This window comes from Hemicordylus capensis, chromosome 2, assembly GCF_027244095.1.
Source record: "Hemicordylus capensis ecotype Gifberg chromosome 2, rHemCap1.1.pri, whole genome shotgun sequence".
In the NCBI taxonomy this organism is placed as follows: Eukaryota; Metazoa; Chordata; class Lepidosauria; order Squamata; family Cordylidae; genus Hemicordylus; species Hemicordylus capensis.
This window is the reverse complement of record NC_069658.1, coordinates 379274364-379289806: the sequence shown is the minus strand read 5'-3', so window position 1 is coordinate 379289806 and position 15443 is coordinate 379274364. Positions and strand designations below refer to the sequence as shown.

General features: G+C 47.2%; 1 protein-coding gene across 4 annotated transcripts in view; it reads left to right on the top strand.

The window, feature by feature from the left end:
* The first annotated feature begins 229 nt into the window (after window positions 1-229).
* GIPC1 (GIPC PDZ domain containing family member 1) overlaps window positions 230-15443 on the top strand; it is a 57535-nt gene continuing 42321 nt past the window's right edge. The window contains exon 1 of one of the 4 annotated variants that reach the window (XM_053303274.1): window positions 230-355. The gene's annotated coding sequence lies outside the window, so the exon portion shown is untranslated. Of the gene's footprint in view, window positions 356-421; window positions 629-693; window positions 837-942; window positions 1114-15443 lie in introns of those variants that run through there. The other 3 variants (XM_053303272.1, XM_053303275.1, XM_053303276.1) reach the window with 3 other exon arrangements.

Genomic DNA, 15443 nt, shown 5'->3' with positions numbered 1-15443 from the left:
CCTCTTGCTAGTAAGTTGGTCCCCTCCTACGCCAGAGGGATGTAATTAGAATGGTATGTCTGCACAGGCCCTCCCTTCCCGCAGCACTCAGCTGATACGCGCCAGGCACCAACGAGCCCAACCCTGCTCTCCCGACAGCCAGTTTGCCTCTGGCTAGAACCCCGCCCGACCTTGTCATTGGCTCCAGGGAGCTGTAGTGACAGAATTGACCACTAGAGGGCTTTGAGCAGAAGAACAGGAGCAGAACGTAACGCTCAGCTGCAGCGGGTTCACTGAATGGTGTTTGCTCTATGAGGAAGCGTTATCGCCGTGGCCTAACTAGGCTGGTATTTTCCACTCCCCACTTTCAAGGATGGTACACTCCATTCTCTCGTGTTTCCGCTCCGCGCCCCATCCCGCCGCTTCCATTGCACCTTGGATAGGGGAGTGTGGGTGGAACTTGATATATGAAAGACCTGGAATGTTCCGCCTTAGCGGAATAAGCTGTGATAAGTCAGGAAGTATGCTAAGCGTGCTCTGATTGGCCAGTTGGCGCGGTACTGGGTCCCGCCTCCTGCTGAGGGACAGGCCGGATTGTGCTCGGCTGTAGTTTGGCTGAGGGACGGGCCTGGCGAGGGAGCCGACAAGGGTAAGAAGAAGAAGAAGAAGGGAAGGGGTGTGTGTGTGTGTGTGGCTTTGGGAGTTCCGCGGCTGGGAAGGGGCTCAGCTCAGATGCGGGAAGGGGTGACTGAGACGGAGGAAGCTCTGGGCAAGGCTGCGTCCGGGTGGCTGAAGAAGAGCCCCGCAGCCCTGGTGGTATCCAGCACTTGTCCGCCCCCAACCCCCACTCCGCGGGAGTAAGCTTCCTGTCGGTTTGCACATGTAGAAACTCCAGCCGGGGTTGCCTGGATACAAAATACGTCGGTCGGAAGGTGCTGTTGTCTCCGAGACATTTTGCTCGAGGGATTATACATTCAATCGAGAATCTGAGTTCCTGGGTTCTTTGAGTGGAGTCTGGGGTTGCAGTCAAGGAGCAAATTTCTTTGCTCATCCTTCGAGTTTCTCTGTCTCCACTCCCGGAGATTGAGTACATGTGCGCTCCCTTCACGATTCTGCTCTGATCTAAAATGATAGGTGAAATATTATTGAAGCCTCTCTATATGATGGTCATCTGTATAATCAGTAAGAGAGAACTCCACGCACGAACTGCTTTATCATCCCATGATACATTAAAGGCCCACTTATTCAAAGTGTACTGGATCCCGTGGCTTTTATCTGTTCTCACTTTGCTCTTCCTGATGCCAGTAGACTGAGAGATTAGGCTGACATGTTACCTCCATGTTCTCATAATTGGAGGATTAGTTTCACTCATGAAGATATTCACCTCTCCCCGCCCCCCCCACTCCCAATTGCAATGTAGGAATTGAGGGTAACTTGGTAGCAACGCTCAGATGCCTAATAGAGGAAACTGACTTTCCTGTCCTTTATGAATGGCATTTAGCATCCCTCTAGTGAAGTCAATACTTCTGTCTTCTAATCTCCTGGGAAAGCAGAACAGGGGGGAAATCCCACAGTGGTGTCTAATATTTCTAATAATATAGTGCTGCCTTCTAGTCTAATGAAAGCTCCCATGTTTCAGTAATATCGTGCATCCTTCTAGTCTAATGAAAGCTCCCATGTCTCTTAGCCATAGGTCCATATGCAGAGATTAGGTGTTTATCCTTCAGTGGTTTTGCTGGATCATGCTTAGTTTTGTGGTGAGGAGTGTTGTGCTTAAGAGCTATTGAACAATTAGGGACTGATTCAGTTTCAGCCTTGTCAGAGGCACTCCAAGGTTTATTGCATCTTATCTAGGGCAACAGGGATGCACATGGTCTGCAATCCTTGCCATTTTGGTGGTGAGACTGGCACTTGGCAGATCTACAGCAAGAGTTGTGTAAAATCTAACAGTTGAGTGCACAAATAGAGAATATAGTGTTTGATGCTGTGAGAATCTCCACATTTTGTTTCTAAAATGCAAAATTTTGGCCTAGAAGATTGATGAGAACAGCTTGTAAACATATGGATCTGAAAGGATTTCCAGTAGTCATGGAGTAGTGTGTTAATGTTCTGTATGGTGGTTGTTCCATGGTTACAGTTTTCAGCCTCTTGCTGCTACCCATTTAAACCCCACCTCCACTATCCCGTTCTGTCTTTCCATTCCCTGCCAGTTTCAGTTCTTTAAATTATTGAATATTGGAGGAAGAATAGTTATGTAAAATAAGAAAGCTTGCTTACTATATTTTGATAGCAGAACATGAGTATCATTGCAAAATTCACTCGGTATAATGCCATTACTAATGACTGGCATCAATCCACATAAACATGCACGATGTAGCCGCCCCATCCCCACCCCTTCTATCAGGTCTGCTAGTTAAATTCACAATTTCTTAGCACTTGGTGCCTATAGACACCCCCCCCCCATTTGCTTATCGCTAAGAGGTCACTGGTCATGAGTTCCTGAAGCAGGAAACTGCTCCTACTTTTGTAAGAAGTACAGTTGTTTGTTGACTTTTATTGAACCAGGGAGCAGTGGCTGTAAAAAGCTTTAGTGATTTTTGTGTGTGCCAGCTTTGCCTTTTTAATGTTTGTTCATCAAAATAACAAAACAAAACAACTTAGCTGGAGTTCTAAAGCATCTTTCCCCTCATAATGATGATATTGATGGTTAACATATTTGTTCTTGTGTTTTACTGGCCTAAGACATGTCCACTGTTTGCTATAATGTACTTATAGTATTAGAAGGAATAACTAGGCTATAGCTGTGCTGATAAGGATTTGAGAGTAATTGTGGGTCACAAATGGAACACGGTCTGTTGTTAAAACAGCAAGTGGTATCTTGGAGTGCATGATGTGCTGTCCTAAACTTTTGAAATAATAGTTTGTTCTTGCTAATATGCAGGAGTAATATACAGGCTAACTCTTCTACTCATTCCTTGCTTCTTATTTATCAAAACCCTTTTCTCCCTTCACCTCTATCTTCTCAATTTTACTTACAGTGCAACCTGAGACATGTTTACTCAGAAGTAAATCCCACTATGTTTAATTGATTTTACTCGTAGCATTAGGCTGTAATCCTGTTCTCACTTTACTGGGGGTAAGCCCTGTTGGTCACCTTAAGTGGCGCAGCGGGGAAATGCTTGACTAACGAGCAGAAGGTTGCCGGTTTGAATCCACACTGATACTATATTGGGCAGCAGCAATATAAGAAGATGCTGAAAGGTATCATCTCGTACTACGTGGGAGAAGGCAATGGTAAACCCCTCCTGTATTCTACCAAAGAAAACCATGGGGCTCTGTTGGAAATCGAGGAGTTGAAATCGACTTGACAGCACGCTTTACTTTAAGCCCTGTTGAACATGGCGGGTCTTCTAAATAAACATACACAGTAGTGTTTTGTTAAGAGTATAATCCATCTGTGCAGGAACTGCTTTATGTTAGAGGACTATAGAAACAGCAGGTAGGGGCTGTCAGATTCTGAGATGTTGATGATGGGACATGCTTCACAGGAAACACATGATCAATCTTAGATTGCAATCCTAAAACAATTACGTTAAGTTTGTGTGCTCTTAGCTCAATGGGACAACTCCAAGTGAACATGCATAGAAGATTGGAGTGCAAAGAGATAGATAAAGATGTCAGGGGAGAATATATTTTGTCAAGTGATGGACTGTAAAAGTCAACTCACAGAAGTCAAGTGACAGCATCTTTAAAAGCAGGAAATTGAGACTTTGCTTAAAATTTATAAAGTCAATTCTTAGCAGTAAAAGCAATGGTGATGTGTGGCCTAATGGATTCATGGTCTTCTCATTTGGAGGGTTTAATAAGGTGCTTCTTTCTAATTGTTTAGGGATAGGTAAGGCAATTCTTGTCACCTTAAGTGGCGCAGCAGGGAAATGCTTGACTAACAAGCAGAAGGTTGCTAGTTCAAATCCCCACTGGTATTGCAAAACCCCACTGAACTACCCCACTGGTAGTTCAAATCCCCACCAGGAGCCCCTGGTGGCGCAGTGGTAAAAAACTGCCGCCCTGTAACCAGAAGGTTACAAGTTCGATCCTGACCAGGGGCTCAAGGTTGACTCAGCCTTCCATCCTTCCGAGGTCGGTAAAATGAGTACCCAGAATGTTGGGGGCAATATGCTAAATCATTGTAAACCGCTTAGAGAGCTCCGGCTATAAAGCGGTATATAAATGTAAGTGCTATTGCTACTATATAGGGCAGCAGTGATATAGGAAGATGCTGAAAGGCATCATCTCATACTGCATGGGAGGAGGCAATGGTAAACCCCTCCTGTATTCTACCAAAGAAAACCACAGGGCTCTGTGGGCACCAGGAGTCGAAATCAACTTGACAGCATGCTTTACCTTTTAAGGCAATCCTTATCTTTACAGAGGTTTTACTATGGAGATCCATTTGAGGCCTACAGTTATTCAGTGCTTAATGTTTTAACACTTGTCCCAGTCAACTGCAGACAATATAGAATGTCATCAAAACTGAGTGAACAGGCATTTATGAAGCAGCTCTCTGAAATGAGAGCTAGCATGGTGTAGTCATTAGAGTGCTGGACTAGGACCGGGGAGACCCGAGTTCAAATCCCCATTCATCCATGATACTTGCTGGGTGACTCTGGGCCAGCCACTTCTCTCTCAGCCTAACCTGCTTCACGGGGTTGTTGTGAGGAGAAACTTAAGTATGTAGTACACTGCTCTGGGCTCCTTGGAGGAAGAGCGGGATATAAAATGTTAATATATATATATATATATCTGGCCCTCCCCAAAACTGCACATTGTGCTTTAGGCAAATCAGATGTTGAAATTTCAAAGTGCTTCATAGAAGTTCAAGATTGATTGAGTTAGTCTCTCAAAATGAATCATTTTATAGGTAAAGATAATATCTTTAAATGTGTACATCCTAATTCCTTAACTCGTTCCACATTTTCTCATTCATGAAAGAACTGCTGAAGAGCTTATTGCACCCTTTCAATAACAGCAGCTAGCCCTTTAAAAATGACATCTTTACCTATTGGATTTCTCCTGTGATAGTACCTGTCAGCACTTCTCATGATGTCTGCTGTCTAGACAAATTGAAATCCAGTGCTCCTAGGAATAACTTGGGTCTTGGCATGAAACAAGTATTTAGAGCTAATTCCATGGCCTGTAAATTGGTGGGCTGAAGTTTTCCAGAGTGATGCTATAAGTCTGAACAGCTGTTTGAAATGGGAACAAAACATCAGAATAGTGTGAAGTCAGGAGTTAAATTGGTTCACATAAGTTTGGGGCTAAGATCTTGGTCTCTGTGGCAGTCTTAGGGAGAAGAGGGAAGAGGGCTGCCAGTAAAAAGGTTTCTGGGAGTTTAAAATGATGGGAGGAGCACAGTAGGACTTGCAGCATGAAATGAGACTGAATTCTGCCTTGAAAATAGTTAGCTTTGACTATCTGGTGCTTAGACTGTAGAGTGCCTTTCCCTGAAGCCTGGCTGAGTTGTTCTTAAGTGTGGAGCATTCACAGGTTTGGCTGAGTTCCCTTGCTGTCCCACCCTCTAGGGAACACCCTATAGTGAGTTTCATTGCTCTGAATCAACTTGCAAGGGAATACTCCACCCTGATTCCAGAACAGAGATGTTGGCGGTTCCCTCGCTGGAAATGCCCGCCCTCTTCCACTCACACATTCTTATAGCCTGGTTTAGGGATGCACAAAATCAGCAAAAATACAAGGAACTTGTGTTGCAGGGATTCTTCTTTTTGGAGCTAAAATACTTGACAGCACACTTTACGCTTTGAAGCATATTTTGGTTGTGAGCTTTGTCTGCAGGGTGGATGGCTCTGATCCTGTAATGATATAGCTTCTACTTAAACATATATGCAAGATTTAGTGACTGGACTTTCTCTTCCCAAGTTTTTAAACCATACAGTAGCTTATTTACTCTTTGCCTGATACTCTTTACTTGCTGGTTGTTTCCTTTAGTTGCCCTTTCCTAGCAGGTGGCTGCAGGAGAGGAGAGCTGGTCTTGTGGTAGCAAGCATGACTTGTCCCCGTAGTTGTACCAAAGAAAACCACATGGCTCTGTGGTTGCCAGGAGTCAACACTGACTCAACGGCACAACTTTAAGAGGACACCTAGCTAGCTTAAATGAGTTTAAGTCTCCAGGTCCAGATGAATTACCTTCCTGGGTATTGAAAAAACTTGCAGATATAATCTCAGAACCACTGTCAGTAATCTCTGAGAACTCTTGGAGAGGTGCTGGAATACTGGACATGAGCAAATGTTGTCCGTATCTTCAAAGGGGGAAAGGAGGACCTGGGGAAACTATAGACCTATTAGCTTGACATCAATACCTGGCATGATCCTAGAACAGATTATTAAGCAGTCGGTCTGTGAACATTTGGAAAAGGATTTGATGATTGGTAGGAGCTAGCATGAGTTTGTCAAGAACAAGTCATGCCGGACTGATCTCATCTTCTTTTTTGAGAGAGTTACTAGTTTAGTTGATCATGGGGATGCTGTAGACATAGTAACTGACATCCTGATGGTCAAAGTGCTTGTAGAAAGACGTTGTGCTAGCACAGAGCTGTTGCACTAGCTACTTGTGCTAATCCTGGAGCTTGTGTCTACAATTGGTGCTACTCAAGCATGGTTGTGTTTGTGCAGCATTGTGCTATCTGCAGCACATATCATCTATTTTAAACAGAACTCTTGCATAAGAGCACAATTCTGCAAATCCTTGGGTTTTTTAGTGAAGCTATACAATCTTCTTGCACTAGTACTTACATAAGCAATTTGTTAGGATGTCAGCCAGGGTAACTTGATTTTAGCAAAACATTTGACAACGTCTCCCTTGATGTCTGCGTTGACAAATTGGTAGACTATGGCCAGATGATGCTACTGTAAGGTGAATTCACAGCTGGTTGAACAACCATACCCAGTGAATACTCATTAATGGCTCCACTTCCTCCTGGGGGGAGGTATTGCCTGGAGTGCCACAGGGGCTGAATCCTGGGCCATGTGCACTTCAATTAAAAAAAACAAAACTTGGAGCAGGGAGCAGCAGGAATACTTGTCAAATTTGCAGATGATATGATAGCAAACATAGAATTAAGATTCTGTGAGACAAAGACAGAATAAATATTCAATCTGATCTGGACAAGCTTGAATATTGGGCCAACGCCAACAACAAGAAATTTAACAGACAAATGTAAAGTCCTGTGTTTGAGTAAGAAAAGTCAAATGCACAAGTACAGGATTGTGGAGACCTGGCTTGACAGTAGTACATGTGAAAGAGACTTGAGTGTCTTAGTGAACAATACATTGAACATGAGCAAGATGTGTGATGCAGCTGCTAAAAAACAAATGCAATCATAGGCTGCATTAATAGAAGCATGTTGTCTAGATCACAAGATGCTCCACGCTATACTGTACTGGTCAAACCTCACTCTGAATGCTGTGTCCAGTTCTGGGCCCAACATTTTAAAAATGACACTGATAAACTGGCAGAGGCGTATCTAGGGAAAATAGCGCCTAGGGCAAGCACTGAAATTGCTCCCCCTGTCCAGACATCTGACACCCATCTTTCAGATAACTTTACCATATCAGCTGAAAAAATACAAGTCAAGCTTGTTCATCTTTTAATATTTCAAAAACTTTAGCAGTGGATGTAGCCAGACCAAAAAATGCTGGAAAACTACAAATTTCAGTATGCTGGGGCCATGAAATACCCAGATACTATGTGGAGGTGTACTTGGAAAACTAAACAGAAGTGCCTGTCTAAATCTCTACTATGCATTGTAGCATCACTATTACATAAGTTTTAAAAATAAATGGATAATTTGCCTTTCCCGAGATACTCTGAAAATAATTAAAGGATATGCAGAGTAAACTGTGTCACTGCTTGGAATATATAGTAGTATTTCAGAAAGACAGTTAAAATGAGAGAAAGAGAGCAAGAAACTCTCTATACATAGTGCCAAACTGAATATGTGTACAGTGACATATTAATTTTTTAAAAAACATATTAACTGTAGCCTCTTCGGGGGGCTTCCGAAAGGCCTTGGGGGTCTGCAAAGGTTCCCCCTCCCCCCGCTGGCCTCTAGGGCCTCACAGGGATCATTTGAGCATGTGCAGTGGCCATTTTGTTTTTGGTGGCCTTTTATTTTTAATTTTTAAAAATGGCGCCCCCCCTTCAAGTGGCACCCGGGGCACGTGCCCTGCCTGCCCTACTCTAGATATGCCCCTGACATAGCCAGACCAAAAATGCTGGAAAATGACAACTTTCCGTATGCTGGGGCTCATGAAATACCCAAATACTACGTGTAGGTGTACTTGGAAAAATAAACAGAAGTGCCTGTCTAATTCTCTACTATGCATTGTAGCATCGCTATTACATAAGTTTTAAAAATAAATGGAGAATTTAACTTTTCCCAGATACACTGAAAATAATTAAAAGATATGCAGAGTAAACTGTGTCACTGCTTGGAATATATCTAGTATTTCAGAAAGACAGTTAAAATGAGAGAAAGAGAGCAAGAAACTCCCAGTGGGTCTTAATACTAAGGATTTCACACTGATTCAAAGACAAACTCACCATTAATAGCCATATTATTAAGACATCACATTTAACTCACTTATCACAAGAAGCAAAGTAAGAACAAATAAATACAATCCTAGCTCATAAGCATCAGCTCAGTATTCACAAGCCCTGATTCTCTGTACATAGTGCCAAACTGAATATGTATACAGTGACATATTAATCCCCCCCCCAAAAAAAATTACCTGTAGCCCCTTCAGGGGGCTTCCTAAAGGCTGTGGGGGGGGGTCTGCAAATGTTCTGCCTCCCCCTTCTGGCCTCTAGGGCTTCACAGGGACAATTTGAGCATGTGAGGTGGCCTTTTAAAAAAATAATTATTTTTTTTTAATGGCCGCTGAAAACAAAATGGCCACCGCACATGCTCAAATGGCCTGTTTGAGGACTGGCATGGCCTAGGGCCTCACAGAGGCCATTTGAGCATGTGTGGTGGCCATTTTGTTTCCGGCTGCCTTTTTTTAAAAAAAAAAATTATTTTTAAAAAATTACGCCCCCCTTCAAGTAGTGCCCGGGGCACATGCCCTGCCTGCCCCACCCTAGATACACCCCTGTAAACTGGCATGGATTCAGAGGAGGGCAACGAAGATGAAGAGGGGTCTGGAAACTAATTCCTGTGTAGAATGGTTGAAGGAGCTGGATATGTTTAACCTGGAGGAGAGAAGACTAAAGGGCAGGGGGTAATCTTCAAAGAAAGGGCTCTGTCCTAGAATAAGGAGTGGGCTTGTTCTCTGTTGCTCTTGAGACTGGGACTAGAACCAATGGGTTAACATTTCAAGGAAGCAGATTTAGGTTGGACATTAGGAATAATGTCCTAACTGTAAAAGCTGTGTAACAGTCTGCCTTGTGCAGTGGTAGATTCTCCTTTTGTTGGAAGTTTTCAAACGGAGGCTTGGCAACAATGTATCAGAGATGCTGTAGCCGTTTTTCCCCCTGAGTAGGAGATCCTCAGATAGGGTTATACACTGCGCATGCTCGAGACAGAACTGGAAACATGTGACTTGATTGAAGGCATGGTTCCCACCTAATCCCAGTTCCAGTTCTGTCTCGCTCGGGATAGGACTGTTTTTGAGAGAGCTCTGGTCATCTTGGCTATTAGGTCTGTTTGTTACCTACCTTCTGGCTCCCATCTTTTCCAAATTTCCTCTCCTTCTCTCCCCCCACTTCCCCTGATTAGTGTGCAAGGGCGGGAAGGGAGCAGCTTCTCATTTCGGCTTCCAAAGAAATCATTGCAAATTGCCCTTTTTCTTTCCAATTCCAGTTGGCGTTGCAAATTCCGTTTATATTTTTATTTACCTCTCTCCCGGTATGGAGGCAGCTCATACCGAGGAACTGATGCGGGGCTCCCTATCAGAGAGCGCCCAACTGCCGCAGGACCTGGGCAGCGCCGAACTAGCTAAGGTTCCCCTCTCGGCATCTGCAGCTGCCGCGGCCGCTCCTTCAACCGCTCCGGCTTTACAAGCGGCGCCATTTTTGCCCTTGGAACAGTTTCTCAATGCCGCGCCCATTCCGACCGCTCGATGCCCAGCCAAGGCGGCCAAAAAATCGAAGCACCTAGCTGACCAGTCCTCTCCTCCCAGGAAGAGAAAGAAGCGCAAAGACTCCCGCAAAGACGTGAGCCACCTTTTGGAGGGGCGTAAGTGGCTTAGTGAGAGGCTCCTCATTCAAGCGGTTTGCCGCCGCTCGAAGGGGAAGACATCAAAGAACGGCGTGAAACCGAAAGAGAAGTCCAAGGACCGCGCCAAGCTGGCAGCCATTGTGCCTGGAGCCCGGAGCCCGGTGGGCAACTTGCCGGCTCCAGAGCCTATTCCGGGACAAACTTCGGCGGCTGAGGGGGAACTGGCTGGCCCGTGCTGTCCCCCCCGCCTCCCGATGATTTGCGGCTTATTCCTCCTGCCCTGCATTCGCAGCCTGTGAGTAATGACCCTTTCTCCCCTTGCGCTACACAGTGGCTACGGGAGTTTTTCAGGAGGGAGTTTAGCCTAGAGCCACCTGTGGTTCCAAGCAGGGTGGATTTGATTTAAATCAAACTGATTTAAATCACGATTTAAATCACGATTTAAATCACTAGCAGGGTGGATAAAAATAAAAAAAAATCCTATTTAAATCAAAAAAATCCGATTTAAATAAAAAAAAATGATTTAAATCAAAAAAATTGGATTTTTTAAATTTAAATCGGATTTTTTTATTTTTATCCACCCTGCTAGTGATTTAAATCGTGATTTAAATCAGTTTGATTTAAATCAAATCCACCCTGGTTCCGAGTACTTCAAGGGGGGAAGGGCCCGCTTTGATTCCCCACGAGCCACCTGCGGCTCCGCATTCTATTCAGGGGCTCCCCACTAGCTTGACAGAGATTGAGCCAGCAGCAGCTCCAGTGCTTGCACAAGGGGAACTCCCTATTCTGCCTGATACCCAGAACAGGGGGACTATTCTGGCTCCCCAAGATCAGGGCATGCTCCCTTCCAGGTCACTCCTACGTAACAGGGGGCGACAGCGGGTCCGAAAACAGGTTGCTGAAAGACTCTCCTTCTCTTCCCCGGATTCGAGCCCTAGGCGCAGAACTATTCCCTTGGGGGAAAGGGGGTTCTTTGTACCTAGACCACCTTCTCGCAGAAACAGGGGTAAACACAGGAGGTATTCTTCTTCTTCCTCTCCTTCGCCCGATAGGCGTAGACCACCTCCCAGGTCGATCCCGCTGGTCCCCACCGTGCCCACCCTATCCCCAGCACCCCCGGCCCCCCTCCCCCCCTCCCCCCAGGGCTCCTACCCCAGTGGGTCAACCTTCCTCCTCTGGGGAAGAATCTTCGCAATCACACCATTTACCTATTGAGGAACCCCTTGATTCCACTAAGGAGGAAGGAGAATTATCGGAGGAAGAAATCACCCCTCCTATATCTAATTCTACTAGACTTTTTGCATCTACAGATTTTGAAATCCTGTTAGCCAAAGCCAAGCGGACGATCAACGACGTCGCCCCTATGGGAAGCTCGACTACGTCATCCAGTGCCACGCTGGACCAACAGGTCTTTCCACCCTCCGAGCCGACTAATCCCATTGTACCTTCCCCCCATTATTTCAGAAAGTTATGTCTTCAGAATGGCAACGCCCCACCTCTTCCAGAACCATTGGGAGCATGCCTAAGAAACACTACCATTTGCCTGCTGAGGTTTCCTCCCTCCTTGCAACGCCCAAAGTTGACCCTCCAGTGGTCCAAATGGTATCAGGAGCCTTGGTTCATTCGGAACACCAAGAACAGCTCAAGTCGCAAGAGGACAGGCGATGTGACGTCCTTCTGAAGAAGGCACATGAAGCCTCTGCATCCTCCATCAAGATGGCTGCCACCAACTCCATCTTCGCCAGGGCAACGGTCCTCTGGGCAAAGGAGCTAGTTCAAATGGTTCCACCAGAACTCCCTAGGTTACGTCAGGGCATCAATAAGATGGCCAAGGCCGCGGCCCTTACCGCTGATTCGAGTCTAGATATTATTCAGCAATCATCTAGGGCCCTCTCAGCAGGCGTAGCGGTCCGTAGAACTCTCTGGTTGAAGCCATGGAATGCCGATCCTAAGTCGAAACTGGCACTCACGGCGGCTCCTTTTACAGGCACCTCCCTCTTCGGCGCGGCACTGGACCCTATCCTGGTAGATACAAGGGATAAGAAAAAAGTTATGCCCTCCATGAGGAGGGATTTTCGACCGTCCTTTCGGGGCGGACACACCTCCTTTCATCCCTTCAAGCAAAATTTCTACCAACCCTTCCACTCCAACCAGAACAGGGACACCCGCGCCTCTTATTACAGGGGCACTAACAGATCCTCACAGTGGAGACAGCGGTCCAGGGGCCAGCAGCGAGGAACTTCTTCCCGCCCCTTCTCGAATTTCCGTCAGCGCAAGCAATGACTACTTGCTGGTGGGGGACAGGCTCTCACATTTCCTCCCGACCTGGATGTCATCAGCTTCAGACAAGTGGGTCATCGAAACCATTTCCAAGGGGTACTCCATAGAACTCGTATCTCCACCCCCGCCTCGCTTCATCCCCACACCAAGGTCTTCCAACCCTGTGAAACATTGTCAGATGCTGTCGGCAGTGAGGCATCTCCTTCAGATCGAGGCCATAGAATCGGTTCCCCCTTATCAGAAGTTCCAGGGGGTATATTCCATCCTTTTCCTGGTGCCCAAGAAAGATGGGCTCTGGAGGGCAGTTCTGGACCTCAAGGCCTTCAACCACTTCGTACGCAAGAAAAAATTCAGGATGGAGTCCCTTCGCTCCATAAAGGAAGCAGTGAGAAAAGGGGATTACCTGGCATCTGTGGACCTCTCGGATGCCTACCTGCATGTTCCAATCAATCCCACCGACCGGAGATTCCTGTGGTTCGCCTACAGTGGCCATCACTACCAGTATCGGGCCCTTCCCTTCGGCCTGGCATCAGCCCCAAGGGTCTTCACGAAGTTTATGATATCAGTGGTTTCCTTCCTCCACCTACAGGGGGTGGGGATCCACCCGTACCTCAACGATTTGCTTATCAGAGCACCCTCCAGGGACCAGGCCATCAGAGATACCCAGGCGACGATACGAACTCTGCGGGATCATGATTTCGTGATCAACACTCAAAAGAGTCACCTGAACCCTTCTCAACAGTTAGTCCATCTGGGGGCTCTCTTCAACACAGCCCTGAACACGGTCTCATTATCCTCGGAACACAGGGAGCGCATCATCAGGCAGCTCCGTCCCTCCTCCACAAGAGTCGGGAGGACGTGATGGTCTTGGCTCAAGTGCTAGGGTCAATGATTTCCTGCCTGGATTGCACACCCTGGGCACGATGGCACTCTCGACCACTGCAATGGCTCCTCCTTCCATGGCAGGACCAAATCATGGCAGCCCAGAGCCATCTCATCGACATACCTCAGGAGGTCAGGAACTCCATTCAATGGTGGCTGTCTCCGGCTCTCTTCTGTGGACTGCAACTGACGGAACCTTGTCGAGTAATAGTCACAACGGATGCCAGCCTCCTCGACTGGGGGGCTCATTGTCAAGGGGCCCCCTTCCAGGACCTCTGGTCAGAAGTGGAGGCTGCACAACCCATAAACTGGCTGGAACTTCGGTTAGCACGTCTGGCGCTCCAGCATTTCCTACTAGTTCTTCGGCATCAACACGTCCTCCTCCGTACGGACAACATTACAGTCAAAGCCCACGTGAACAGACAAGGGGGAATGAGATCATCTTCCCTGATGCAGGAGACTGCTCTCCTGCTCAGCTGGGCGGAATCCAACCTCCGATCTCTCGCAGCCGAACACCTCAAGGGCGACAACAACGAGATAGCGGATTGGCTGAGCAGGACAACGGTGGACCCGGGAGAGTGGGCACTTCATCCAGAAGTATTCCAACAGATGGCTTGAGTCCTCGGGACTCCCCTGGTGGACCTCTTCGCCGCCCCAGGAAACAATCAACTTACTCAATATTTCACGAGATACCACTCGCCCCTAGCAGAAGGGGTAGACGCGATGGCCAAGGGGCCTACTCTATGCCTTCCCTCCAATACCAATTATCATGAAGGTCCTTCAGAAACTTCGTCTAGAAAGGGCAGAAGTACTCCTGGTGGCACCTTTTTGGCCCCAACGTCCGTGGTTCCTGGATCTCCTCAGTCTGGCAGCCGTTCCCCCATGGCGTCTTCCATGCCAGCCGGACCTCCTACATCAAGGTCCTCTACTCGATCCAGACCCTCAGTGGTTCCAACTAACCGCCTGGAGGCTGAACGTGCACAACTAGCAGCCCGAGGCTACCCTAGGAGCGTTCAGGACACCATTCTTGCATCTAGGAGACCTTCCACTACCCGGGTATACCAGTCCACCTGGTCCGCCTTTCTCCGTTGGGCCAGAATCCACAACAGAAAGATCCTAGAAGCTGGCGTACCAGAAGTCCTTGAATTCCTCCAGGTGGGCCTAGACATGGGGCTTCGGCCTAGCACACTCAGACGGCAGGCTTCGGCCTTATCATCGGTGCTACAGATCTCCGCTACACCGGCGGGTCACTCTCTGCTCCATTCTCACCTCTCCAGATTCCTTAGGGGCGCCACAAACTTAGCCCCACCTCCGATAAAACGTTTCCCGACCTGGAACCTTACCCGTGTACTCAATGCCCTCACTAGGGAACCATTCGAACCCATCGCGGATATCCCCCTTCGGACCTTGTCATTTAAGGTTGCTTTCCTTGTAGCGGTGACCTCCGCCCGCAGAGTGTCAGAACTCGCAGCACTCTCTGTACGGAAGGAATTTTGCACCTTTAATTCAGACTCTGGCATTCTTCGCCTGGATCCCACCTGCCTACCTAAGATCAACTCCAAATTCCATAGATCTCAAGTCCTTGTCCTCCCGTCCTTCTGCCCCAAACCGGTTCATAGGAAAGAGAAGCTCTGGTACAAGCTTGACGTACGTAGGGCCCTCAGAACTTATGTGAACCGTACAAGGGACATTCGTCGTGCAGACGCTCTTTTCATTTCATTCAGATCTGCGTCCAGGGGCGAAAGGGTCTCCAAGGCGACCTTGGCCAGTTGGATCAAGTCCTGTATTCATTTGGCGTACTCCGCTCTCAGACTCCCCCCTCCGGGGGGGGGTGACCGCTCATTCTACCAGGAGTACCGCAGCATCCACCGCATTCTCAGCCCACGTACTGCTGTCGGAAATCTGCCGGGCAGCTACCTGGTCATCTATCACCCCATTTATCAAGCACTATAAGATCCCTGATTTCTACCAGGACCAGGCAGCCTTTGGCCGTACTGTTCTACAGCAGGTTGTCTGAACACATCTTCCCATCCCTGGATCTAGAGGGTCTGCTTGGGCATGTCCCTATCT